This window comes from Scyliorhinus torazame, chromosome 7 (genome assembly GCF_047496885.1).
Source record: "Scyliorhinus torazame isolate Kashiwa2021f chromosome 7, sScyTor2.1, whole genome shotgun sequence".
Lineage (NCBI taxonomy): Eukaryota > Metazoa > Chordata > Chondrichthyes > Carcharhiniformes > Scyliorhinidae > Scyliorhinus > Scyliorhinus torazame.
The window spans coordinates 50,433,225-50,459,983 of NC_092713.1; the positions used below are offsets into that span (position 1 = coordinate 50,433,225).

General features: G+C 43.0%; 1 protein-coding gene across 5 annotated transcripts in view; it reads left to right on the forward strand.

Annotated features, from left to right (window-relative positions):
- Nucleotides 1–901: 901 nt before the first annotated feature.
- LOC140426196 (diencephalon/mesencephalon homeobox protein 1-like) overlaps nucleotides 902–26,759 on the forward strand; it is a 52,197-nt gene continuing 26,339 nt past the window's right edge. For 2 of the 5 annotated variants that reach the window (XM_072510677.1, XM_072510678.1), the window contains exon 1: nucleotides 903–1,340. The gene's annotated coding sequence lies outside the window, so the exon portion shown is untranslated. Of the gene's footprint in view, nucleotides 1,341–26,759 lie in introns of all 5 variants that reach the window. The other 3 variants (XM_072510676.1, XM_072510679.1, XM_072510675.1) reach the window with 3 other exon arrangements.

A 26,759-nucleotide genomic window follows, 5' to 3' on the forward strand; every position in this document is an offset into this window, starting at 1 on the left:
CAGCAGTTCACAAGTTAATCCCCTTTCATTCTGCAGACCCGTAGTTGGCATGAGACAAGGGAGGCTGCTAGACAGCAACTTAACACATAGAAGCAGCCAGTGTTTTAGCGGGCGCTTCCAAACAACAGCAGCAGCAACAGGAGCGTGGAAACAGGAGAACACTGTGGAGAGAAAAAGAAAAGGTGTGAAAGAAAAAATCGAGTTGAAAGAATGATTGGAGAAATATGCAAAATAAATGTTTTTAAAAGGCTGAAAACGAGCAGTTAGTTCCGAGTAGAAAAGCAGGAGGTAAATTGTGAAATAAGAGCGTCCACTCACAAGGAGCTACTTCACAAATTGTTTAGACGCACAACTCCGACAGCGATTTTAACAGAAGTGTCTTAAGTATTACCCCTTAGAGGTATCACCATCCCTAAAATCAGAGCAAAGTTTTCTTCTGCATTCTGGGAAGGAGACGCTATCGAACACACATCAAGGAGAGTCGGGCATTATTGTTTTAATCCTCTTACCAGTAGTCATTTTAAGGCAGTTTTTTTTGGGGTGTGAAATGGCGTCGTGTTGCCCCAATCCCAGTTTAAGCCGTCAGGGCTGGGAGAGATTGTATGGGAAGGAGCCGGGACTCTATTAGCAATATCCAGAGGGTTAGAGACGTCCATTCTGCTACGGAAAGCATGACAAATCTGAAAAGCAAATAAATCAACGGTTGAGTTCGTCAACTTTGCATTAAAAAAAACTGCCTGTACAGTTCTAACAGAAAAACGATATCCATGTACAAAGGGTGCCCCCCTCTTAATACTGTGCACTTTCTTCTGCTGGGGGGGGGGGGGAGTTGGTCCTTCTTGTTGATAATATATTATAAATTCCTTATTGTGTTTTAATGTTTGAAGCTGATTTGATCTGTCCAGATAGAATGTGACGCAGGTTGTTTTACAAGATGTTTGTGCAGAAGTGAGAGGGAGAGCGAGAGGCCATGTTTTGATTGACACATTGAAGGACCATTGAAATCCTGCAAACTTGCTCTTGCTCCTGAAGCACGCCAGTGATTCTGTTTTAAAATCCTGCATCAGGCTACTTCCCAGCAGATGGCAACATACCCTGTCATTGGCTACAACTTTCTAATCTGCAAGAACGGAGTGCGAGGGACTCAGAGAGAGAGAGAGAGGGGAGCAGACTAATACAAAAAGAGAGACAAGAGGTGTCTGTAGACACAAGTAAAACGTCAGACTCTCTTATTGAACAATTCCGAGTGCTAAGTGTCATAAATTCTGCCTTATCATTGAGGAGCTGTTGAACTAGGAGTCTTCCTTCGTGGGCTGCTGCAAAGGTTCAGCTTTGGAAAGGTAAGTGTAGAATATAGACGTTTAAATTGAAGATGTATACTTAACAATACTGTTCTTTCTCTCTGCCTTTGAACATTGATAGATAGATGAAACGACATGTTTTCAGGTATAGCTCTGTGTAAACGTGTGCAAATTAATTACTTTCCCCCGCTGTTTGGTATATTTACCGGCTGCTTGTTCGGGTCCGTTTGCCTGTTTGCCAAGTTTAATTTGTGCTGCTCTGACAATGACACATTGGTTTGCTGGTGGGTCCCACCACTGTCCCCCTTTTTCTCGTTCCTTCCCCCCTCCCCCTATATATTATCAAACAAAATGTATGCACACAATGAAGATTGATGCCTTTTACACCAAAACGCCTAAGTATCAGAACAATCTGATGATTGCAAAGATCTCAACGAGTGAATGTAAGTCTTTCTAAAATCCCCCCCCCCCCCCACCCCCCCCCGCCCCCCCTTGATGTCCCTCTGTTAAAAGTCAGCGCTCATTCTCTTGCCTGGGAGAAACTTCACCAAACAGCCTTCAGCCCAGCAACCGCAGCTCCGAATGCCTATATCAGTTAGATTCTCAGCAAAGGTAACGCTGAAGAGAGAATGTGCATACACAGGGTGAAAGGAACCCCCTGTGTTGAATTCACTTTTACACCTTCAGAAATGTCTCGTGCCAGGCAAGATTTAAAGATGCAAAACTTCTGGTAGTGGCCGCTGTGTTTTAGAACAGTGCGAAACGCTTTGTTTTAGGGATATCTCTGTGTTAAAGCCCGACCACCACGGTCGCGACAGGCGCCAGTTAAAGGTGTATTCGCGGCGTGCAGATGGCATTTAGTGGCAACAGAAAGCGATTGAAACAAAAACAAGATGCTCGGGTTCCTGATTCACTTCCATCTTGACTTCCCCCAAATAATGATTCCGACGCCGCGGAGAGTTTTTCTACATACTTGTTATTTTCTTTCAACAACTTTTTTCCCAAAATGCGTCAACTCAGTTCGGAGCGTTCGGGAGGAATAATGGATAGTGGAGGATTAACGTAGCTCGGCTGATGTGGAGACATTTTCCCAGCAAAGTTCCAGAATGCTTCCTTCAGTAAATCCGGCTGGAGTTTTGAAGCTCGCTCCAGATCGGGAACATTGCTTCCAAACAGCTAAAAGCCCTTTGCGATAATTGTTCAGCTACCGCATTTTCCACCTCCTGCACGTCTCTCAGTTAGAGAATTAAGCGTCGGTTCCTGATACTTCCAGAGAATTTAGAAAAAATGTGGATGTGTTTTATCCTTGTGAATTATTCATTTAAAATAACAATAAGGTAGATAAATAGACAGACAGATAGATAGATAGATAGATAGGTGTATCACAGTTGTAAAGATGTTGACTGGCCAGATTATTTGACCGTGAAAGCACCGTAAAGCCCATTCGCCACCCCCTGTATATTTGTAGCAGATCTGTCGCCAAGTTAGTCTTTAATTATGAGAAAAAATCTACTCCGGTTGGGCAGAGACACCAGCTCTTCTCATCCCATATGATTAAGCAAATGCCCTCCTCCACCAGCACACATTCCAACAATGTGAACTCGGGAAATTAGGAGAGAGGGACACGGCTGTATCTTAGTTACGTGTCCAAGCCAGAGTAGCCGTGTCGATGTTACAGGTGAGGCAAACTGAGTGGGTGAAAGAAAAGATCAAGAGGAGATACAGAGAGCAAGAAGACATCTGTTGGAAAAGAGGGAAACCATTCATGAGTGGCGCATTGTCGAGAACGTTTAAAAAAACTGAAATTAAAAACAAGTTAAACAAAGTTTAAAAAAAGAAGAAAGATCGACTGGTCAGTACTCACAGCGGAATAAATAATACGGAAGATAGAGAGGTACCCAGAGATGTTGCAAATATATTATGCATGCAAAAAAAAACTCCGAACATGTTTAATAAACATCGATACAAACGCATTAAATATTAATTGTATCAGATGTACGCCTATGGCAAATATTTATAATGTCTGTACATATGTAGATAGATGTTTAATGATCCAGTATAGATATTCTCAGAATGGAAACCACTGTCCAATAGACATACACAAAAACAGAAATGTGTGTAGGAGTGCTGGAGATATAAATCATTGGACAGGTGTGCTTTCAAAATATGGCATTGGGTAAAAACAAACAAAATGAAGACGTGCGACTAGACGAAGTAACGGTGGGGAGTGTGGACAGGGTCTGGAAAGAGTCATTGCAAGAGAAATAACGACAAAAATGGAAGAGTATTCCTAAGAAGCACATCAACTCTGTGGTGTATCTTCTAAGCATGACCATATATGTATATGTGATCAGCAAATAAGGAGAGACGCTGGTGGAGTGGGGGGGGGGGGGGGGGGGGGGTTCAACCTGGTGTCAGAGAGGATGATGAATGAACCGCACTGCAGTCGAAAGCTATTTCCACTTCTATTAGGTCCTGAGCCAAATGGGGATCAGGATGCATATTTTAAGGAATATCTAATAAATCTTGCCAAACTCGCCCCTACGGCGATGATCCCGATGCAGAGGTGACTGCTGAACGCTGGCCTACTTTGTAGCAAAGTAAATGTTTAGAAATCGCCTCTGTCGAAGTAATCAACATTCCTAGGCGCTGCTGTAAATCTCATTTCAATGAATTTTTTAAACTGTTTAGCAAGTGTCCATAAATAATTAGCTCCATCTCAACGTACAGAGGACTTAAGGAACAGAGTGAACCCGTGCAAATGGTAAATCCCAGCGTACGGAATCAAATCGAATGGAAGAACAATTCTCCAAATCATGATTTTAAATCTGACGCGTGTGGATTGCGCTTTGTCTAACATGTAATCAAGGCCCATTTGGCTGTGTTAAACAATTAACAACAATTAAGAAATAATTAATTTTTTTGCATGAGGTTTTAATTTTCCAACTGAGTATAATTGTTTCCAATTTCACTTGCAGCGAGCGCTCACGGTTCTGTATTATTTAGCGTGCTTTGACAGCTAGAAAACATCTCAATTAACTATAATTAGTACATTTGAATATGGTCTGCCCTAAAGCTACGCCCTAAAAATATTTAATTATCACAAAGTAATTATTTAAACTAAAATTGCCAATGTTCCAATTATAAATACAAAGCCCCTGGAATGCACACCAACCATATAAAAGTACTGGCAGGTTTGGATGTGATGCCTCTATTTCATTATGTTCTGTATTAAATTATAAATAAGCGCTCTAATTAATTTGTGAACAGCATAAGGAATGTATATTGTTTATGAAAATAGTTCAAATAACTATACACTCACTAACAAAATATCTTTGAATAGCTTACACACAACATTCCTAGTAATTCAATGAAGGGAAATGCGTGTTTATCTAATGATTATGTTCTATTGTGAGCAGAAATAAACCATTATCAATATTTTGACGTTGCTTTGGCTGCTAAAAAGTCGAATGCTTTATCTAAAGAAAGATACACACACATCTCATCTCTTCGCTGTCCTCTCTCACCCCTTCAATCACCACTTCCCCCTAGCTTGCTCTGATTTATGCAGTTCGATTAGGATTACTGTATATTTGGTTCCAGATCGGCGCTGTCGTTAGATTTGCCTTTGCAGATGTAGATGACAGTAATAAATATATAATCATGTCCCGCAGCAAGTATCCCTTACGGCAGCTCCGCCAAGCCAAACTTTTAACACTGTGCAAACCAGGGAGATAATCGACTTGAAGAAGAAAATGCAGCAAATGGAAACTTTTCCCTCTTTCTAATCTTTCAGGAAAGCACATGGAAAATACGTAGGTTTCCAACCCAGTTTAATCATTGTACTGTTTGCTGTTTACTTTATGTGGGGATGAGGCGATCCTAAATATGACAAGGGAATGCCAAAACCACTTTCATCCCTGATTTTTAAATCTGGGGGAGGGGTAAATATATATCTTGCAGACTGAGGAATGCTCAAAATGTAAAATAGATTTAACAAGCATTTATTATTTGACTTCTTAAGTGCGTCTGACTATTTTTTTTATTCGTGTTGGCTCAGGACTCCATGTCTCATTCTGGGTATTTGATGACTATCTGCCGTTGTGTTGGGTTACGTCCCATGCTGATAAGTGTTCATGAACGTTAAGCTTCTGCCCTTCTTGCACTGAAGGCGCTGAGCGCCTGCCCCCCTCCACGGGCAATTTGTGTATCAGTCAATTCCCGGGGTAGCAGTTGTCAGAACAATACCTATACACGTTAACAAGTATAAACCTTCATCAGCTTTTCGCTTTTGATCATCTCTCTCCCCCCTCTGCCTTTGACGGTCGGCCCCTGTCTCGATCAATCACTCTATCTTTCTACCCCATAAGAGGATCTGCAGCGGCATCGTTTATTGATAACATATACACACAAAATGGGCCAACTTTGTACAACTCTTAACCCCGCGGTGTCTGTTCCTGAGACCCTGTTTACTTTTAAATGTCTAGAGTAAAATTGTATTGTGCACAAAATGTGAACAATCTCTAACATTACTCGCACCAATGAAGTCTGCGGGACGTGTACTGAGACACTTTAACAATCCATCAGTATTATTTGACATCGCTCATATTCGGCATTTCAGTGCCTAGGATGATAGTAAATTTACTCATTTCCCCCAAATCCCCGGGGAGACACATGCAAGGCGTCTATTTATATGCAGATTTCTCAGAATCAATAAAAGGCAGTTAAGGCAACACTGGGCACCGCATGATGTTGAGGGCCGCTTTATACGACTGTCTGAATTGGTACACGCATTTCCATATTAAATAAAGACATGAACATCCGCGCATCGATACTGAATAAGTATAGAGAGAAGCAGCTTGATATATGGGAACTGTGCATGAGGAATACTTGTAGGAGATTACTGCCGGATGGGTAAAATGAATCAATATCAATAGGAGGGGAGGGGGGGGGGGGGGGGGAGATAGAGATATCCTTCAGTAATTATGCAATTAAAGTTTGAGTTTAACCGGATTTATGTCTCTTAACACGAAACAAATCGCCTGATTAAATTCGACAAAAAACGCATCAGTCACACTACATTAAAGAGGATGGAGCTAATTATACCAATTAGCTCTTTGTAATCGTGTGGTTCATAATTAATGACTCCCCCCCGCCCCCTAACAGATAGTTTGATAATAACACTGTTGCCGAGACAAGTTGTCACCCTGCAGGTCACGTTTCATTTCGAGAAGGGCGGGTAGTAACTGAATTGGGACACGCCGAGAAAGTTTTTGTGCTGCCACCAGCACCAGTTGGAACTGTTAACGGTTAGAACCGGGATTCCCGTTCATGTTTCGTTTCCTTTGCTCTTCAGACCAGAGATCACTTGGTACCCTGCTTCTGCAACCCAGCAATAGAGGGACAATAATGGGGTTGTTGAGCAGGCTCGTTTCTCAGCGCCCCCGCCCCCCGCACGTTTCTGGGAGAACTGCACCCGCCCCGTGGATTGGAGAACTCGCAATTTCAGGGCATCAACAAACACTCGCCGCTCTCCCGATATTTTGCTGCTCATTTCCACTTTGCCCAGACGCTAATGCGACAGTCTTAATGCAGACTTGCACAACAGCGAGAGGGTAAACCCCACCACCAATGACGCGGTCCCAGTGGGCGCTGCCTGGAAATGAGGCCACTTTACTCGGTACAAGCGACATGGGGTAAAGTCGAAGGGATCTATCACAGAGGCGTAAATGGCTAAAAGTAGCAACGCAAAGTTGACAAGGCCATAAATAATGTAAACAATGCACCGGGGTGGCGCTACAGGGATATCGAAGCAGGGAGGTAATGTTGAAGTTGCACACAACTTTATTCCAGCCTGACTTGACCCCAGTGTGCAGTTTTCGGAGACATTGCAGAAACAGGGTTGGAAGACCAGAATTGAGAGGACGAGGGTAAAAAGATTGAGGGGCGCTGATAGAAGTTGTTTAAAAAAAAAAACAACATAGAAAAAGGGGGTTAATAGGATAGACATGGAGAAACTGTTTCTAACTTCTGGTTGATCACGAAAGAAGAGGGTGGAAATGTAAGCTAGCTGCTACAGATCAAATATTGAACTTTGGAGGCATTTCTTTATACAGTGGTGGAAATGTGCAACTTGCTGGCATATAAAATGGTTCAAGTAGAAGGCATTTATACATTTTGAAGCTTGGAGGCTACATGAGGTAAGAGATATGCGAGCACAGTGTGGGGAAAGGTAATTAGTATAGGAGGGGGCTGGTGTGGAGGATGAATTGGTACTGCTCATTTGGGCCGAATGTTGCAGATTCCACGTAAGAAAACAGAGTTAGGCTGACAACAGGTCAACATGGATTCCGTGACGGGTATCCCTTTCAGATATGCCTCTCTGCTGGCTGTGTGCAATTGGTGAAATGATTCTATAATGTCAGTTTATATCGGATTCTCCTGCTATATTGAGTCCATAATTTGACTCATTCTAGTTTATGGTTAGATACATATATGAAAGCTATCGGGCTTGTGTCAGTCTGTAGCTATGTAATACAATGATTGGATACCAATCCATAATAAGGTGAAACATCCTGACCTAATATAAACTTATAGTGCCCAATAATGATCTATAATCAGACATGTTACCATGACAACAGTTACCATGACAATCTGGAAATGTATCTTGAATGTGATGAGTTTGCTGTAATGTTTATTCCTTTACGGGATGAGGCCATCACCAGCAAGGCCAGAATTGGTTCCCATCCCTAATTGCCCTTGAACTATGTTACTTGCTAGGCAATTGAAGAGGGCAGTTAAGCGCTTGTCAATGCTGTGGATCTGGAATCACGAGGATATTTGTGAACGAGATGTTTTTTTTACAACAGCTGGTGATAGTTGTCACGGACACCATTACTGAGGCTAGCTTTATATTCCAGATGTTTAAAATGAATATAAATTCCACTGGCTACCATGGATTTGAACCCCTGTCCGCAGACCTGGTGAGATTGTCCAGCATTTTCTGTTTTTGTCCCCAGAACTTTCGCCTGGGCTGCTGGATGACTAGTCCGCTCACATTACCATCTTGCCCAGTTCACATATCAGTAACTGTGAAACTAATGTGGATAAATAATAATGTAGGTATGTTGTTGATATTGAACACTTATAAATGTTCTCCTCCACATAGCATCCTCATGGGCTGAGGTTTACCAATCATGGCTCATGCCATGATATCATTATGGGGAAAGATGTGGAGGCAGCCACAAAATGTACCTCAGCCAATGGGGAGATTGAATCCAACCTCAGCACAACTCTATCCAGCTGCGCTAATTGATCATATATAAATATATAAATGTGCGACTAAATGTAAACATTTTTTTATTCATTCAGGGGATATGGGCTTTGCTGGCTGGGCCAGCAATTATTACCCATCCCCAACTGCCCTTGAACTGAGTGGCCTATCCAATTTCAGCGGGATTTAAGAGTCAACCACATTTCTGTAGGTCTGGAGTCACGTGCAGGTCAGACCAGGTAAAGACGGCAGATTTCCTTCCCTAAAGATGGGTTTTTACAACAATCGACAATAGTTTCATTTTTTTCATCATTTAAAATTTTTTTTAGAGTACTCAATTCATTTTTTTCCAATTAAGGGGCAATTTAGTGCGGCCAATCCACCTAGCTGGCACATCTTTTGGGTTGTGGGGGCGAAACCCACGGAAACACGGGGAAAATGTGCAAACTCCACACGGACAGTGACCCAGAGCTGGGATCGAACCTGGGATCTCGGCGCCGTGAGGCCACAGCACTAATCCAGTGCGTCACCATGCTGCCCTTTCATGGTCATTTGACTTTAAATTGCAGATTTTATTGAATTCAAATTTCACTATATGCAATGTTCCCAGAGCATTACCCTCGCTCTCTTTCTAGTCCAGTGACAATATCACTACGCCCCCCCCCCCCCCCCCCCCCAAAGTGAGCTGTATAGAGCCCAGGAAATTCTGAGTTCCAATCTACAGTTATCTCAGCCATTGTGCTGGCTGTTCATAGAAACGCGGGGCTAAACACATCAACCAAAGTTCCAGCTCTTGGTTTCCCTTTTGCAAAGTGCACATTTCTGTTTGCCCAGCGAAGCTGGGATGAAGCTGAGCTGCAAAGCAGCCTTTCTCACCCCTCTCTTTTCCCCCTTCCCAATCATAATCCAATAGATTGCAGGCTTTCACTGTCCAGAGCTACTCATAATAAAAAATATTAAAAATAAGATATGGAAGGAGAGCTAGTTCCTATGACTTGATGGCTTCCATCCGCAATTTGGTGTCTTCAGTAAGCGAGAGAGAAAACAATCGCACAAAAAAACATACATGCACCATCTTGGAAAATGGTAGACAGCCCAACATTGCGCTACCTTATCAGGTCACTCTCTAATCTGGGAATCCTATGATCAGTTAACAGTTCTGGAACTGCTGATGAGATGATTAAACATAGAAGTCTGGTAGTTACTTTCCATTGATGCAAGGATATTTTACAAAGATGTAAAAATGACAATAGGACATGGGCATTAACTTGGCATAAGGATTCCTGGGTGCATTAAAGCAGGAAAAAATCCCCTTCCTGTCAGGCTTTCACATTTATTTTAAAATGTGCAAGCAGCAATATATTTGTGGCTGGACTGAGTTTGGCTATTCAGCAGAATGTTGGATGGTGCCAGAAATATTAGAAACACATTAAAGATAGTTTTGTCCTATTGCTGAGAATATAATCCACTGTACTTCATGCAAAATCAGAGAGACTGTCAATCTTCTTTTGCAGGATATATGTATGAATAAATAAATCTTCATATGTGTGTGCATTGCTATGATGGGATAGGGACATTTTGGATAACAGCTATTACAATTAAAAATTGCAACAAAGTTGAACGGCAGTATAGCTCTAATCCTTCTAATGGGTGTGCTATCAAGCAGGCAGTGATTTAAAACTAATAAATACAATGTAGGTGACTCCTTAAAGTTCAGTGGACCACCAAAAAGATTTCAAAATATGATTCTGCACTGATTTTAATTCGATTGCAATCAACTGAAATGGCCAGAGACCAACTCGTCTAGAAAAACACTACATCAAAGCAGCAGTGACTTTACAGTTGAACCATTTGTTTTACACCAGTATGACATGACAACCCATTCTTTCTCATTCAAAATGTACAATATATCTGTTCCATAGTGTTCTGAAATTCCAGCTCCTTTATCCTGTACCTATTAACATAAATGTTTGAAAGAGATTCATCCCTGTAAGTGAGTTATGAGAGATCTGAATTATGGAAAGAGCAGTGCCCCCAAAAAATGCTGAGTGTCTTTCAGACATTGCTTGGGAAAATATTCACACTTTTCAGGGTTCACTAGTAAAATAACAAGGACAGTGAATTAACATGTTCTTAATATGAACTCAATTTCAAAACTGAATCAATAACACCAGCACTATGGTTTATCACTTTACAGATCACATTAAAAAGGCCTTAAAAAGATTAAGTGACAAGACAACCAGGCTAACAAAAAACACCTGGCGGAAAAGTTATACAAATAGCAGATTTCCCATTTGTTCATATCTATCTCAATAATCCTCAGAACAAATTGTATTTGGAGAGAAATGTAGGTGAAATAGAGCACTCTGATGCAAGTATATACTTTCATGTGAAATTAATACAGTGGTTTAATGCATGTATAATGAAGCATGCAAGTAATAAAAACAGTCTATGGTGGGATATTTTGTTAAAAATTAATTGGTTGCATGTTATTGCCTGTGCATGTGACAACAATGTGGTTCCTTTTGTTGATGGCATATCATTTGCCTATTATTTTTCATGTTCATTGTCCTAGGATATATCTTACGAATATTGAAATTACAACTATTGATAATAGGTATCAATTTGCCCTGCTGTAAGTTTGCAGTTATACCTATAGAAATTTTGGTTTATGAAAGTACTAAGCAATAGGGCTGGATTCTCCGGTCCCCCAGCCGCGTGTTTCTCGGCGGTGCGTCATTCGTTGGCGGTGGAATTGTCTCTTCCCGGGGCTTGTCAATGGGATTTTGCATTGAAGCCACTCCACGCAGCCGGGAAACCCGCAGGCAGGAGTATGCTGCCAGCGGGAAAAGAGAATCTTAACAGCCGGAGAATTCCAGCCATTTCTTCTGAATTAGAATCAAGGCCTGACCTGACTATGGAATGACAAAATAACCTTTTTATAATAACAATCTTTATTGTCACAAGTAGGCTTACATTAACACTGGAATGAAGTTACTGTGAAAAGTCCCTAGTCGCCACATTCCGGCGCCTGTTCGGGTACACAGATGGAGAATTCAGAATGTCCAAATTACCTAACAGCACGTCTTTCGGGACTTTTGGGAGGAAACCGGAGCACCCGGAGGAAACCCATGTGGAGAGAACGTGCAGACTCCGCACAGGCAGTGACCCAAGCCGGGAATCGAACCTGGGACTCTGGCGCTGTGAAGCATCAGTGCTAACCACTGTACTGCCGTGCTGCCCTTCTCTTCACATGCTTTAAAGTCAAACCAGACTGACTCCATACTTACTTTATAATGTTAGTATTGGTAAAACAAAAACACTTCTATGCCTCAATACCACAATTGCAGAGTAAAACCAAACTAAAACCTGGGAAAAGAGCAATTGGAGATATACATCTACTCATGCTTGAGTGTCAGTGAAATGTTTATGGTCAGTAATGGGACTATTATAGTACGGGTACAATTTGAGTTATTCTATCTGCCCTGCATGATTCTTCCACAAGACAACAATGTACAAACAGTAGTTCAAGTTTTAACATTGAAGGGACAGTGAGCACTTTGTGAAGATTGAGCTGCTTAAAAAAGCTCAAAAGTTCCCAAGTGATCCTCCAAAATGATGTAAGATCATCTCCCCAAGTGACTTCAGTCAGTTTGTCTGAACTCGGACTGATTAATTTCATTATGCTGCACAGTTCACATCAATGTGAAACTAAAAAGTGTTTCGTATGAATGCAAACTGAAATATAACCAACTCATAAGGAGGCAACTAACCTATTAATTCTATATGAATAATTTGATCTCAAGTGTGGTCTAATGGACCGGCTGGGCACCTTTTAAACTTTAAAACTGAAATTTAGGAAGTTGTTTTTGCATTGATTGTAGTACACTGAAACAAAATTGATGTTATGCTGCTTATAGTATATGTTATGAATGGGAAATCACAAACATGTATCTGTGATTTCCCAATATGCTCTCCCAGCAGGAGAGAATCTGTGCCAGAACTACTCATTCACAAAATGTGTCCTTTTGTTCACAACCTCTTTGCTGCGCTGGAAATAATGTAACATTTCTGTCCTGTGTACATACAGAGAAAAACATCAGATCCACAGGAAACATTTGGAATGGGTTTTTCCTGATCGTGACGGTTTTCTTTTTTTGTGTGTGTTCATTACTTGAGGTTATCAGTGCCTTAAAATGAAACATTTTCCATTTTGGGCAACAAACACAAGGGAATTTCAGCTGAGGTTTAGCATGGTTGTGTGGCCAATAAATTGCTCTACTTTTGAAACAGATGTTTCTATTAATTCTGGAATGCATAGTTTATATTAAAGATATTAGAGGAGAGCAGTTCTCTAAATAATACAACATACAACTTCTACAGAATAGAAATACAGCACAGGAGGAGGTCATTTGACTTAAACGTTGGCCAGAATGATTGAGTAATGCATCATTTCTGCATTTTGAACATTGAATATTATTTTCAATAAACAATCTTTACTCAATGTATATATTTGTCTGTGGCCACACCACCGGGTGGATAAACACTACCAGGTTGCAGGACAATTAGTTTTTTTAAGATGATGTATATGTGACCAAGTGGAACTTAAGTATGTCACATCTAAGGAAATTGCCATCAATAATATTACCAATACTTCGGTCGCTGTGTCCGAAGTTGATTTTTGTACTGCAGATTTACAAAATGTCCCAAGGAATATAAAGCGGGAATTCTTTTAAAAACATGCAGCAAGCCCGTTCTTTCCTAATTCCATACTTCCTCTCCCCACTCTTCATGTGTTTAGAATTATCATTTAAATGATAATTTCATATCTATTATTGAACTTACAATTTACAATGTGAATATTGAATTGAATTATTATTGTCACCAGAAAGTTAGTGTCATCTGCCAGTTTTTTTCTGTTATGCCTTTTCTATTACCTTATGAATTAACAGAACCTTTAGCATAGTTTGTACAATATTCAATGGTCAACTCTAACATTGTGAAGTTTTCGCTGAATCAAAATATGGCAACAGAGAAGGCTCACTACGTATGAATCCCTGGTATGGAGGGATTGTTTTATGAGCAAAGGTTAAATAGGTTGGGACTCCAAGGGCGGTGGTGGCATCGTGGCATTGTCAGTGGACTAGTAAACCAGAGACCCAGAGTAATGCTGTGGCGACCCAGGTTCAAATCCCACCAATGCAGATGGTGAAATTTGAATTCAATAGAGAAGTCTAATGATGACTGTGAAACCATTGTCGATGGTCGGAAAAACCCATCTGGTTCACTAATATCCTTTAGGGAAGGGAATCTACCATCCAATCTGACCTATATGTGACTCCAGATCCACAGCAATGTGATTGACTCTTAACTGCCCCCTAGGGGCGGCACGGTAACACAGTGGTTAGCACGGTTGCTTTACAGCACCAGGGTCCCAGGTTCGATTCCCGGCTTGGGTCACTGTCTGTGTCGAGTCTGCACGTTCTCCCTGTATCTGCGTGGGTTTCTTCCGGGTGCTCCCTTTTCCTCCCACAAGTCCAGAAAGACGGTAATCGAACGAAAGTTAGGTAATATGGACATTCTGAATTCTCCCTCTGTGTACCCGGACAAACGCCGGAGTGTGGCGACACGGGGATTTTCACAGTAACTTCATTGCAGTGTCAATGTAAGCCTACTTGTGACAATAAAAATTATTGAAAATTGGGGCAATTAGGGATGGGCAATAAATGCTGGCCCAGCCTGTGATATACACTTCTCATGAACGACTAAAAAAAAAATTAAGATTGAGATGAGGTGGAATTTTGTCTCTCAGAGGGTTGAGAGTCTTTGGAACTCCTTGCCACAAAGAGCTGTGGGCGCAGAGTCCTTGTGTATATTCAAGACTGGAATAGATAGATTATTGATCAGTAAGGGAATCAAGGGGTACGGGGATGGGGCAGAAAAATGGACTTGAGGATGTCGGATTAGCCGTAATCCTATTGAATGGCAGAACAGGCTTGGTGGGCCGAACAGCCTACTCCTGTTCCTATTTCTTATGGTCTTGACAGTCTTTTACAATTTTAACTAGCATTGGGTTAGAAAATAATCTTGTCAAAATTCTGCCATTTATTGGAGTTTGCAGTAAACATTATGAGGAAAAGGAGCTGTATGTAGTCACTTCAGCTACTGGTCTCAAACTGATCACTGCAAGCAGGGACAATGCAGAATCTTGTTTACTCTGATCAGCTTGAGCCCAACTCGGACTTGCAAATTGTCCTTAGGCGCAAACTCTGCACATGTCTGAATGTAACCACACCAGCGCTGTCTCCCAAAAGGTAGACATTGAAATGCTTTAGAGCATGGAGAAGGGTAATGTAAACGTTTAAGTGATTAAGTGAAGATCGACTAGGTTTACGAAGAGTCCATATGGCACCACAGACCCATTGAGTACTTTATAAACCAGATTTGACATTGCACTGAATTTATACTTCACTCTGTGTCAAATCTTAAGCAATGTGAGGCTGCCCCTCCAGGGAATCTCACTCTGCTTTATTCCAGAGGCAGGTCAGGTCCTCACACCAAACTTAAATTTCAAATTTTCTATTGATGCAAAGCTGAAATCTCTTTGCTCTGATGTTAAATCTATAGCATACATTTTCCTTAAAAATGATACGCACGATAACCTAGATGACCTACACACTAATATGAAAATATTAATACATTTTAACTATTAAACATTTGAATTCCATGCGAGTCTGTTTGACATTTGTACATTCATCAATCACAACTTTTGTCTAACTGCCTGTATTTTACAGTAAGCATCTTTTGATAATAGATTTTGTTCAAAGTCTTGTAAAAGGTGAATTCTGTGTGTCTGATACATTACAGTTCTCAATTCGTGCTGTATTCTAATTCTAATATACAGCCCAAACATCACAGAAATAAAATGAGTCCATATATACATCAATGGATGCAACCTATCGTCTATTAACCAAACATTTGTATAAGACATTGTCTAAGTATTGCAGGAGGGTCTTTGCACAGAAGTACAAAATTAATTCCACATAAATGACAACACAATCAAATCTTGAATTATACATCTTAACATAATATTCCAAGATACAGTTGGAATATAGGGCAGCACAGTGGTTAGCACTGCTGCCTCACAGAGCCAGAGATCCGGGTTCGATTCCTGCCTTGAGTGACTGTGGATTTGCACATTCGCCCCGTGTCTATGTGGCTTTCCTCCAGGTGCTCTGGTTTCCTCTCACAGTCCAAAGGTGTGTAGGCTAGGTGGATTGGCCATGCTAAATTGCCCCTAGTGTCCATAGTGTCAGGTGGGGTTACAGAGATAGGGTAGGGAGTGAGCCTAGGTAGGATGTTCTTTTGGAGGGTGGGTGTAGACTCAATGGGCCGCATGGCCTATTTCTACACTGTAGGGATTCCATGATACAGTTATACATTATTACTATCCACCTCATCTAAGTATGATTCTTTTTCTTTGGCACTCAAGTTGAGGAATGTTACTACTGGGGAATTAAATTTCCCATTCGAGACACCCAGTGTCAGCATTAAGTGTTTCCAGGTCAGCTACAGCACAGATTGGTTTAAACCACTGTAAGTACTCTGCTCTACCAACATGTCCCGGTTCTGAAAGACCAGTTTTTGATGGACAAATGTAATCATTCTGAATTTCGCACACCAGCCGTCCTACATCCCCTCTCTAAGTGAGTCTGCCAATTAATGCCAGATTAGGGACAGTTTTGTACGCAAGCACTAGAAACTGATGAGAAACTACCTTAATTTTGATGGACATTACAGGCATCCAGAAAAGGAGATTTCTCAGCCCTCTGTCTGAACTGGGGGTGGTATTCTCTGATCCTAAGGCTAAGTGTTGACGCCGTCATAAAAGCTGTTGCGTTTCTCGACGGCATCAGCATGGCCTCAGGAGCAGCAATTCTGACACCTACAGGGGGCCAGCACGGCACTGGAGCGACCCACGCCGCTCCAGCTGCTGATCCCCGCTGTCAAACGGGCGCCGCAGGTCTGCACATGCGCAGTGGGGCCAGTGCCAATGCGCGCATGCACAATGGCTCCCTTCTCCGCGCCGGCCATGACGCAACATGCGTAGGGATACAGGGGCTGGCGCGGAACAAAAGAGACCCCCAGCCGAGAGGCTGGCCCGCCGATCGGTAGGCCCCGATCGCGGGCCAAGCCACAGCGGAGGCCCCCCCCGGGGTCGGACACCCCCCCCCCCCCGCCCCCAACCAGGCCGCCCCCAGATGCATCCACGTCTAGGTCCTGCTGGGTAAAAGCAGGTGTGAACAGCGCCGGCATTATCCGCCTCGGCCCCGGGGTGAGAGAATCCCGCCCTAGATTTAAACTCGGGCCTCTGTAATGTGATAAAATCTCAGTGTCCAATCGACTTGACCACTCTGTCCCCTTCCATGATTCAAATACAGGCAAAGGATTCCAATGAACAAACCTACCCTTTTATTTAATCCCATGAGTGAAATTTTGTTTAAATTGCAGTAATATAAAATTCTGATCAATTCTAAATACCTGGCACAAAATATACCGAATCCGTTGACATATTTTAGCCAAAAACCAATGCTAGAATCTGTATGTACGTCAGATTATCTGTATTTTTTTTTCCGGATACACTTCTGTGAAGCGCTTTGGGACAGTATTATCTAACCGTATTGGTGATTCATATCTGATTGCAAATACCCTCTCTCTGATCTTAAAACGTGTATTTAGAACATTTGCAGGTCTAAATTAAGTGCAGTTCTAAATGGAGATTAATGTATCTCTATAATTGGACCTTGTTCAGTTGTACATTTTATATGGGAGTTGTTTGTATTGATTCAACTGAGTAAATTCAATCTTGAGACTCAATAATATCCTAATGTATAACTGTATAGTATTCCAAAATATAGCATTCTAACTGTATCATGGAATATTATTTTAAGATGTATAAATCTAGATTTGATTGTGTTGGAGCATTGTGTAATGAGAAATTTGGATCTTGAGCACTATTTATGACAAGCGGAAGAGAAACAAAAACCCTGAGTTTAGAATGTCACAAAGATTGAATATAAATCAAAGGCTGGAGATAAATTACATGCTAAGTTTGAGTTTGAAAGATTATTGGAAGCCATCGGAAGGTATTCCATTCTTTTATGGTCCTGAATGAATTAAAATAAGAAATGGGTTAAAATGGAAGACTGTGGCATGAGACAGTTTCAAATCAGTGCGGCTGTAATGAGAAAGAAAGTATATAGGATGGTATACTTGCAGTTTAGAAGGAACAAAACAAGGTCAGAGAAGCACTGCCCAAAGTAACACTGATTAAAGAATTTTTGTGTTATATATTGGAATATCGTGTTGTGATATGTGTGGTGATATATCGGGATGTGGTGCGGGGAATTTGGTAGGAAATCATCGTAGTTACACTTCAGGAATTGTGTAATAGCCTGATCAGGACTTTGTAAAATTATAAGTTCAAATTTGGTCTAACATATTGAGACAGTGTTGGAACACACTTTAGAATACAAACTTCTAATGTATAAGAATATTGTGATTGGAGTATTGTATCATTTTACGTTATGGTGTCCAAGTTTACATTTGGTTTGGGTGTTGGAATGTGACATAGTTGTGAATGAACATGTTGTACCATTACATATTGGATATTGCATTGTTTTATGTATAAATATGTTTTGCAGATGTACATTTCAATATTGAAATGCTGTCTTTTAGAATCTTATAAATTTATCCATTAGGCTATCACAGAGTCTCAGGATTAAATTTCATTTCCATAAGTGTTGAACTGATAAAAATAACCCTTACTTGTTCTGTTTTAATCAGGGGTTAGCCAAAACTTTTGTGTGTTCCCTCCTTCAGATCAATTTCTAGTCAAAATATGTTGCAAAATTAACATTAATATGGATATATGCTGGAAAGTATACCGTGGCCAATTTAGTTCTTATTGCTCAGAATGGATAATACAGAAACAGGCCATTCGGCCCAGTTGGTCAGTGTCATTACCACTTTACCACTATCTCCCCTTATATACCTATCCTACTTCCAATTTATTACAATTATACTCTATTTGTATTATTTTACAATGAGATCGCTAAGATATCTGAACTGGCGCCGGAGTGTGGCGACTAAGGGATTTTCACAGCACTTCATTGCAGTGTTAATGTAAGCCTGCTTGTGACACTAATAAATATTATAAAGATTATTATTATTATTATTATTAAGAGGGGTGAAAATTTCAAGAAACAGTTAATCCATTATATTTTTTCCCATTTCACCATCTGTTCTGGATACTACCAAAACAATTCTTGGAAATTTTGTCCCTTTGAAAGTGTCAGGCTATAAATGTCATTTAAAACTCTCACATTAGTCTTAGCCAAGGAAGTGACTGTCAGCATTCTCTAAAAATATCCTTTTTCACATGATGTTTTGATTTCCTTTTGGGCTTTTCACTAGTTGTGTGGAAATATTCAAACAGTTTGAGAAGGTTAGCTTGGGTGCACATAACTCAGGAACTCAATGTTTCTGATGTTTGATTAATGATTTTCACCCTATCTGAATTCATTCACTAATTCGGAAGGACTTTTCCACATGTCTGAGTCTGAGGACAAAGGACTGAAGTCACCCATCACAAAGACTGGTTGATTACCCGGTTGGGGGCGGCACAATAGCACAGTGGTTAGCACTGTTGCTTCACAGCACCAGGGTCCCGAAAGAGGTGCTGATTAGGTGAATTGGACATTCTGAATTCTCCCTCCCGTGTACCCAAACAGGTGCCGGAACGTGGCGGCTAGGGGCTTTTCACCGTAACTTCATTGCAGTGTTAATGTAAGCCTACTTGTGACAATAAAGATTATTATTATTTCTAATACGATGTAGTAAATTTCAAGTTCAATGGAATCAGAGTAGAATTTTGAAAATTGATTAAAAGACACCAGCATAAAAATATAACATTGCAAAATTCAGGTTAGTTGAAGGATGGTGGTAGGGAGTTCCTTTGGCATTAATACTGACGGGATCAATTTTGACGAGTAATCCAGAAGCCCAGGCTAATATTCTGAGGACATGGATTAAAATCCCATCATGGCAGTTGGTAGAATTTAAATTCAATTTGTAAAATCTGGAAATGGGGTCTGAATTTTATATGCTCCTGATGGGCATGTTTCCCACAAGATGTGGGGGAGGGGGGGGGGCACGTAAAATGGGATGGGCACCCATCCACCACCTTCCAACCCCCCCCCCCCCCCCCAGCTAACTCCCATAGTGAAGGATTACGAGCAATTGCCAAAATCGGCAGCACACCTGGCATATTAAAATGACCAATAATGGATGAATTAAGCTTATTATAAAGTCTATTGACTCTAATAATACTCTGCCCACACAGCTATACTACATTGGCATGGGCAGTAGGGCAGGTGTGGGAAGTCTGATTCTTTTTTAACCTTAAATGGTTAAAGATCGGGAACAAAGTGGTGGGGGGGGGGTTGCATTTCAGGGGCTGCCCTTTGCTGATCTCAGGGCAAACTATCCCCCCTCCCCAACTTAGACTGAACACTCTTTTCTTTCTTACTTTCTATTCCTCTTAAACCCAGCCGCCCCCCCCCCCCGCCCCCGCCCCCCCAAACACTGCCCCCATCCCTAATGCTCCCAAACACTCCCGGCCCAAGATCCCAGATTTACTTGCTTCGGAGTCGGAGGCTTTGGACTCCCCACTAAAGCTGCAATCCCAGCAGCTGCCACTGGCCCCCTTCTGGTGCTGTTGGGACTGATGGAGCTGTCGGCCCCAATGGAAATCCCACTAGCCCTGGTTAATGAACCCTGCAGCGCTTTGTTGCTGCAGGGCTGGTTGGCATGCTAACCGCCTCTCCATGTATTATTCCCCCCTAGTCTCAGTAATGGTGTAGAAACCCATCTTGTTCACTCATGTTCTTTAGGAAGGAAATCTGCCATCCTTACCTGGTCTGGCCTATGTTCTTCTGCAGAATGTGATAGCAATGTGGTTGACTTTAAATTGCCCATTTAAATGGCCTAAAAGGCTACTCAGCTCAACAGCAATTAGGGATAGGTATCAAATGCTGGGCTTGCCACCGATGCTCGCATTCTATGAAAGAGTTTTTTAAAAAAGTCTGGTTTGAGTAAAACAAGATCTTTTGGAGACACCTGGTTGGAAGCATATCTCTTTGGGCTGCTTCCGATTTTAAAATGAATAAATAAATTTAGAGCATCCAATTAAGGGGCAATTCAGCATGGCCAATCCACCTAACCTGCACATCTTTGGGTTGTGAGGGTGAAGCCCACGCAGACATGGGGAGAATGCACAAACTTCACACAGACAGTGACCCGGGGTCAGGATTGAACCCGGGTCCTCAGCACCGTAGGTAGCCGTGCTAACCACTGCACCGCCTTGCTGCCCGAGCTGCTTCCGATTTATCAGAGTTCCATCTTAGACATATTCTTTTACACCCAGGCTGCCAACAAAGGAATGCAAAGAGGAATAAACAATTTGACTAAATGATTGTGAAAGCATAGAGGCCGTTCTCTGAAGTTCACTTGGATTACCATAAAGTAAAATGATAACATTTCAAAAGGGTGAAATCTGGGCAACAACTGCCAAATGGAGATTACACACATGCACTTGTAATCCATTAAAGGAAAAATATGCCAAAAGATTTTTAAAAACATTATTTTCTCTTCCTTAGACAAGAAGGAGAATGTGCCTGAACACATACACACCGTCTTGGGTTTCCCCTTTCATCACAGCAATATGGGGGCATATATGTACATGTATATAACCTTTTATTGTCACAAGTATGAAGTTACTGTGAAATGCCCCTAGTCACCACATTCTGGTGCCTGTTCGGGTAAGCTGGTAAGGGAATTGAACCTGCGCTGCTGGCCTTGTTTTGCATCACAAACCAGCTGTCAAGCCCACTGAGCTAAACCAGCCCTAGGTCCTCAGGTTATTGGCTGGTGATTGTTTGCTGATGTTGAGAATCATCATCATTCCATCTACTTAATATGATGGACATGCAGAAAATTAATAATGTTGGGGATATGTAGCTTCAAATGGTGGAGTTTTTCTAATGGCTTTAAGAGACAAATCCTTCAGGGGTGGCATGGTGGTGCAGTGGCTAGCACTGCTGCTTCAGGGTGCTGAGGACCTGGGTTCAATCCCGACCCCAGGTCACTGCCCGTGTGGCATTTGCACATCTCCCCGTGTCTGCATGCGTCTCACCCCCACAACCCAACAAAGATGTGCAGACTAGGTGAATTGGCCACGCTAAATTGTCCCTTAATTGAAAAAAAAGAATTGGGTCCTCTAAATTTATTCATTTTTAATTTTAAAAAGACAAATCCTTCCATAGGTGCCGCACACAAAGTGGTATGAAATGATTTCAAGGAACATCTGCTACGATTTCCTGTTCAGAAATCTGTAATTGTAAAAAGTGCCCGTACCAGCGCAGCGAACAGAGTCATGCATCATTACGGTCTATCCAGTGCCATATCCGCCCTCTCCCCTTCGCCCCATCAAAAGGTAGAAAGATTTGTTTTGCAAGTCTACTGTCCTGCATTGGAAAAACTCCAAGAAAAAAGGTGGAATTCACAATGGTTGCAGTGGCTCTTGATGGGAACTTTATAATTTGAAGAAAGAAAATACCCTAATTAGATAGCAAAAGAATGTCTGGAGGGAAAATAGATCATCCCCAGAAACACAGCCCAATGAATCCAACAGAGTAGTTGTTCACCACAACCTACTGCTCTTTCTGATTTCATTCCAATTGGGTGTGTTTCAAGAAGTTTTTCTACTCCGCATTAGCTGCTTCTGCCACTATTTGTGAATGTCTGAATGTCTATATTCAAACTACATTGAATCAGAGCTAAATATTCTAATTAGTTATGAAAGCAACAGTTTCCAAATCCTTCTTTCACTATCACTCAGCAAAGAACAGTAATTGTTATAGTATAATTCTTGGAAGCAGAGGACAAAACGAAGCTCGAATCTTGGTTGAATTCAAGTGTCTTGTCACCTTAAGTGAAGTTAGTTTGCCATCACTGGGATCAATAATGCTTTAATGCAAAGGTCATCGCAAACCTGATCAGCTTGTAACCCCGTCCATAACAGCTGAGCTAGTTAATCTAGTATCAGTATCTATCACATGGCACATTTCTTTAACCAAACATATTGTGGAGAGCTACGATCAACAATCTTCAGGCAACCGAGGATTCCGCATGAAGAGAGAGAGACAGACAGAAATACTTTTAATGTGTCGGCACGGTTGCATTGTAGGAACTTGCAATGACAGTAAAATAAAGAAACATGAACGCAAATGTGCCTCAAGGTTTGGAACATACTTTCAGCTGACTTTGTAACGATAGTACCAAAATAGAGCAAACCTGAATAAAGACTTACCTTAAAATTAAAACAACGTGTATGTTAGAAATTAATGATGTCAAACTCAGAGGTGAAAATCCCTTTTTCACTATAAAATGGGACAATGTCTGATCTTGTCCATAATTAATGACCCACTAATGAAATCACAAATTTCAAAATAATGTGCTTAATAAAGCTTAGTAAACTAAAGCTCCAGCTCAGCAGCTGAAGTGTATTGAAATAAATACATATCTTTGCAATATTTTATGAAAAGGAACAACTTACTTTCCTGCAATTTCATCTCAAAATACAGGACATCATTCTAAACCATCAGATTGTAATTCTCATTACTTATATGGCTAATAATAATATTTATTGTCACAAGTAGGCTTACATTAACACTGGAATGAAGATACTGTTAAAAGCCCCTCATCGCTACATTCCGGTGCCTGTTCGGGTAAACTGAGGGAGAATTCAGAATGTCTAAATTACCTGACAGCACGTCTTTCGGGGCTTGTGGGAGGAAACTGGAGCACCCGGTGGAAACCCACGCAGACACGGGGAGACTATGGAGACTCCGCACAGATAGTGACCCAAGCCAGGAATCGAACCTGGGACCCTGGTGCTGTGAAGCAACACAGTGTGCTACCGTGCTGCCCTAATAGCTAGATCATTTATTTTCCATGTTCCACTTCGAGCTCTTTCGCCAATTACCTTCAATTTGTGCCCACTTGTCACTAATCTTTCTGTATTGGAAACAGTTTCTCTTTATCTAATCTATCAAAATCCTTCATCAAACCTCCCCTTAACCTTCTCTGTTCTTAAGAGAACAAACCTAGTTCCTCTATTCTATCTATGTGCCTAAGGTCTGTCATGCTTGGTATGATTCTAGTAGCTGTCCTCCGCACTTTCTCTAACACCCTTCCTGAAGGGGAGGCAGTGGTGTAGTGATATTGGGCGAAATTCTCCCGAAACGGCGCGATGTCCGCCGACTGGTGCCCAAATCGGCGCCAATCAGACGGGCATCGCGCCGCCCCAAAGGTGCGGAATGCTCTGCATCTTTGGGGGCCGAGCCCCAACATTGAGGGGCTAGGCCGGCGCCGGAGGAATTTCCGCCCCGCCAGCTGGGGGAAATGGCCTTTGTTGCCCCTCCAGATGGCGCGGAAATTACATCCCCGGGCGGCGCATGCTCGGGAGCGTAGCGGCCACTGACAGTTTCCCACGCATGCGCAGTGGAGGGAGTCTCTTCCGCCTCCGCCATGGTGGAGACCGTGGCGTAGGCGGAAGGGAAAGAGTGCCCCCACGGCACAGGCCCGCCCGTGGATCGATGGGCCCCGATCGCGGGCCAGGCCACCGTGGGGGCACCCCCCGGGGCCAGATCACCCCGTGCCCCCCCCCCCCCCCCCCCCAGGACCCTGGAGCCCGCCCACGCCGCCTTGTTCCACCGTTCAAAAGGTGGTTTAATCCACGCCGGCGGGACAGGCAATTTATCGATGGGACTTCGGCCCATCCGGGCCGGAGAATCGAGCGTGGGGCCCGCCAACAGGCGCGGCGCGATTCCCGCCCCCGCCGAATCTCCGGTGCCGGAGACTTCGGCAACCGGTGGGGGCGGGATTCACGCCAGCCCCCGGCGATTCGCCGACCCGGCGGGGGGTCGGAGAATGACGCCCAAAATTGTCACTAGACCAGTAAACCAGAGAACCAGGGTAATGCTCTGGGGACCCGAGTTCATGTCACCACAGCAAATGATGAAGTCAATAAAAATCTGGAATTAAAAGTCTAATTATGACCTTGAAACAGTTGTCAGAACACTCATCCAGTTCACTTATTTCCTTTAGGGAATTAAATTGGCTGTCCTTACAGGGTCTGTCCTACATGTGACTCCAGATCCACAGCAACGTGGTTAACTCTGAAATGCCCTCTGCAATTAGACATGAGCACTAAATGCTGGCCCAGCCAATGATGCCTACATCCTATAAATGAATAAAAAAAAGTGCGGTACCAAGAATTGGATACTATACTCTAGTTGCAGCCTAACTGGTGTTTTATAACTTTTTAGTTTTGCTTCCTTACTCTATTTACGATTTATAAAACCAAGGTTCACTGTGGGCACAATTTAATGGGAGAAGTTCTAAGCGCTGTATTGGGCATGAAATCTGGGATGCTTCCTGATGGCCGAGCCAGCAAGACCACGGCCTGTATATAATGGCACTTAGTGCCAGAAATGACCCCCCCCCTCCAAGAACTTCATGGCAGAAATAGCTGCCCCAACAGCTGGTTCACCTGGACTGTGCTCGGCAGCTCATAAACGCTCCCTCCGAACAAACTTCAGTCAGCACATAGCTATACCACCACGTAGACCTGGCTTTGGGGATGCCAACCTGGCCAGGCTACTGGGTGCCATGGAGATGAGACGAGACCCCTGTGCCCCCAAGAAGGTTGGTGGATCAGCACAGGGCCGCCAATGCCACCTGGGAGACAGTGGCAGCGTAGTCAGTGCGGGCAGCAAGACCAGGAGGACCTCCGTCCAGTGCAGGAAGAAGACCAACATCATTCATGGCAGCCAAAAATGGTCCTTCCCTCTCACTGACCACATGTCCAATCTCTCACAGGTCCTCCAGAAGATGCCAGCCAGGGGCATCAAAGGCACAGGGCGCGAGAAGCAGCAGGCTGCTCCCACCTCCGATGTGCAAAATGGGACACATCTAAATGTAGCAGCTGAGCAGAGAAGCTTGAACGGATTGAGGATCATTGAGTGGGACTGGGGGGTGGGGGGGTAGCTCGGGAGAATGAGGGTTTTGAATGATCGCAATTAAACCATGGAGACCTGATACATGCAAAGCCTCTGTCACATTCTTCCTCACATCAGGCCGGCCTGCACCCTTACTTCCTGATAGCCTCTGCTCACTCCAATCCCCAGGTACAGTGGTCCTAGATTAGGAGCCTCCGATGCAGACCATGTGCAGGTGGTGGGTGTGAGCGCGCTGTTGGTAGAAAGACAGGAGTCAGGTTATAGCTTAGACCAAGGAGCGCCAGAGCTTGATTCATAGAGGATTATCATCACTCTCCTGCCTTGTGTATTGACCCGTTGTCAGTGCTGACACAGGCCCATCATCCTGTTACACGATGTTACACAGAACCTGGGAGGGTGGAACAGGGTAATCGGGACGAGGGGGGTGTTGTGTGGGAGGGTCGGGGAATGAAGGGTGAGGAAGGGGGGAAATGGGTGGGAGGATAATGAGGGGTTTGTCAATAGGGGGAAGGGCTGATTGAATGGAGTTGGGATGGAGAGGAGAGGAGGGATTGGGGATAGCGAGGCTTTTTAAAATTAAATTTAGAGTACCTAATTATTTTTTTTCCAATTAAGGGTCAATTTAGTGTGGCCAATCCATCTAACCTGCACATCTTTGGGTTGTGGGGGTGAAACCCACGCAGACATGGGGAGAATGTGCAAACTCCACACGGACAGTGACCCAGGGCTGAGATTCGAACCCAGGTCCTCAGCGCCGCAGTCCCGGTGCTATCCACTGCGCCCCATGTGCCCTCGGGGATAGGGAGGCTTGGGGGGAAGGGAACGATGGGGGGAAATGGAGGGATTGTGGGCAGGGAGAGAGAATGGGTGAGCTGATGGACAAAGCCTCGTCCTTTGAGAATCGGGCAAAGGGCCTCCCTGGCTGTCCAGGCATGCTGGACCCTCACCGCCGCCTGTTCTCCATCTTCCGGCTGCTCCCGTGGGTCCTCCCCGGGCTCATCCTCCAGCCTCTCCTGACTCAGCCCTTTTCTATCTTCCACA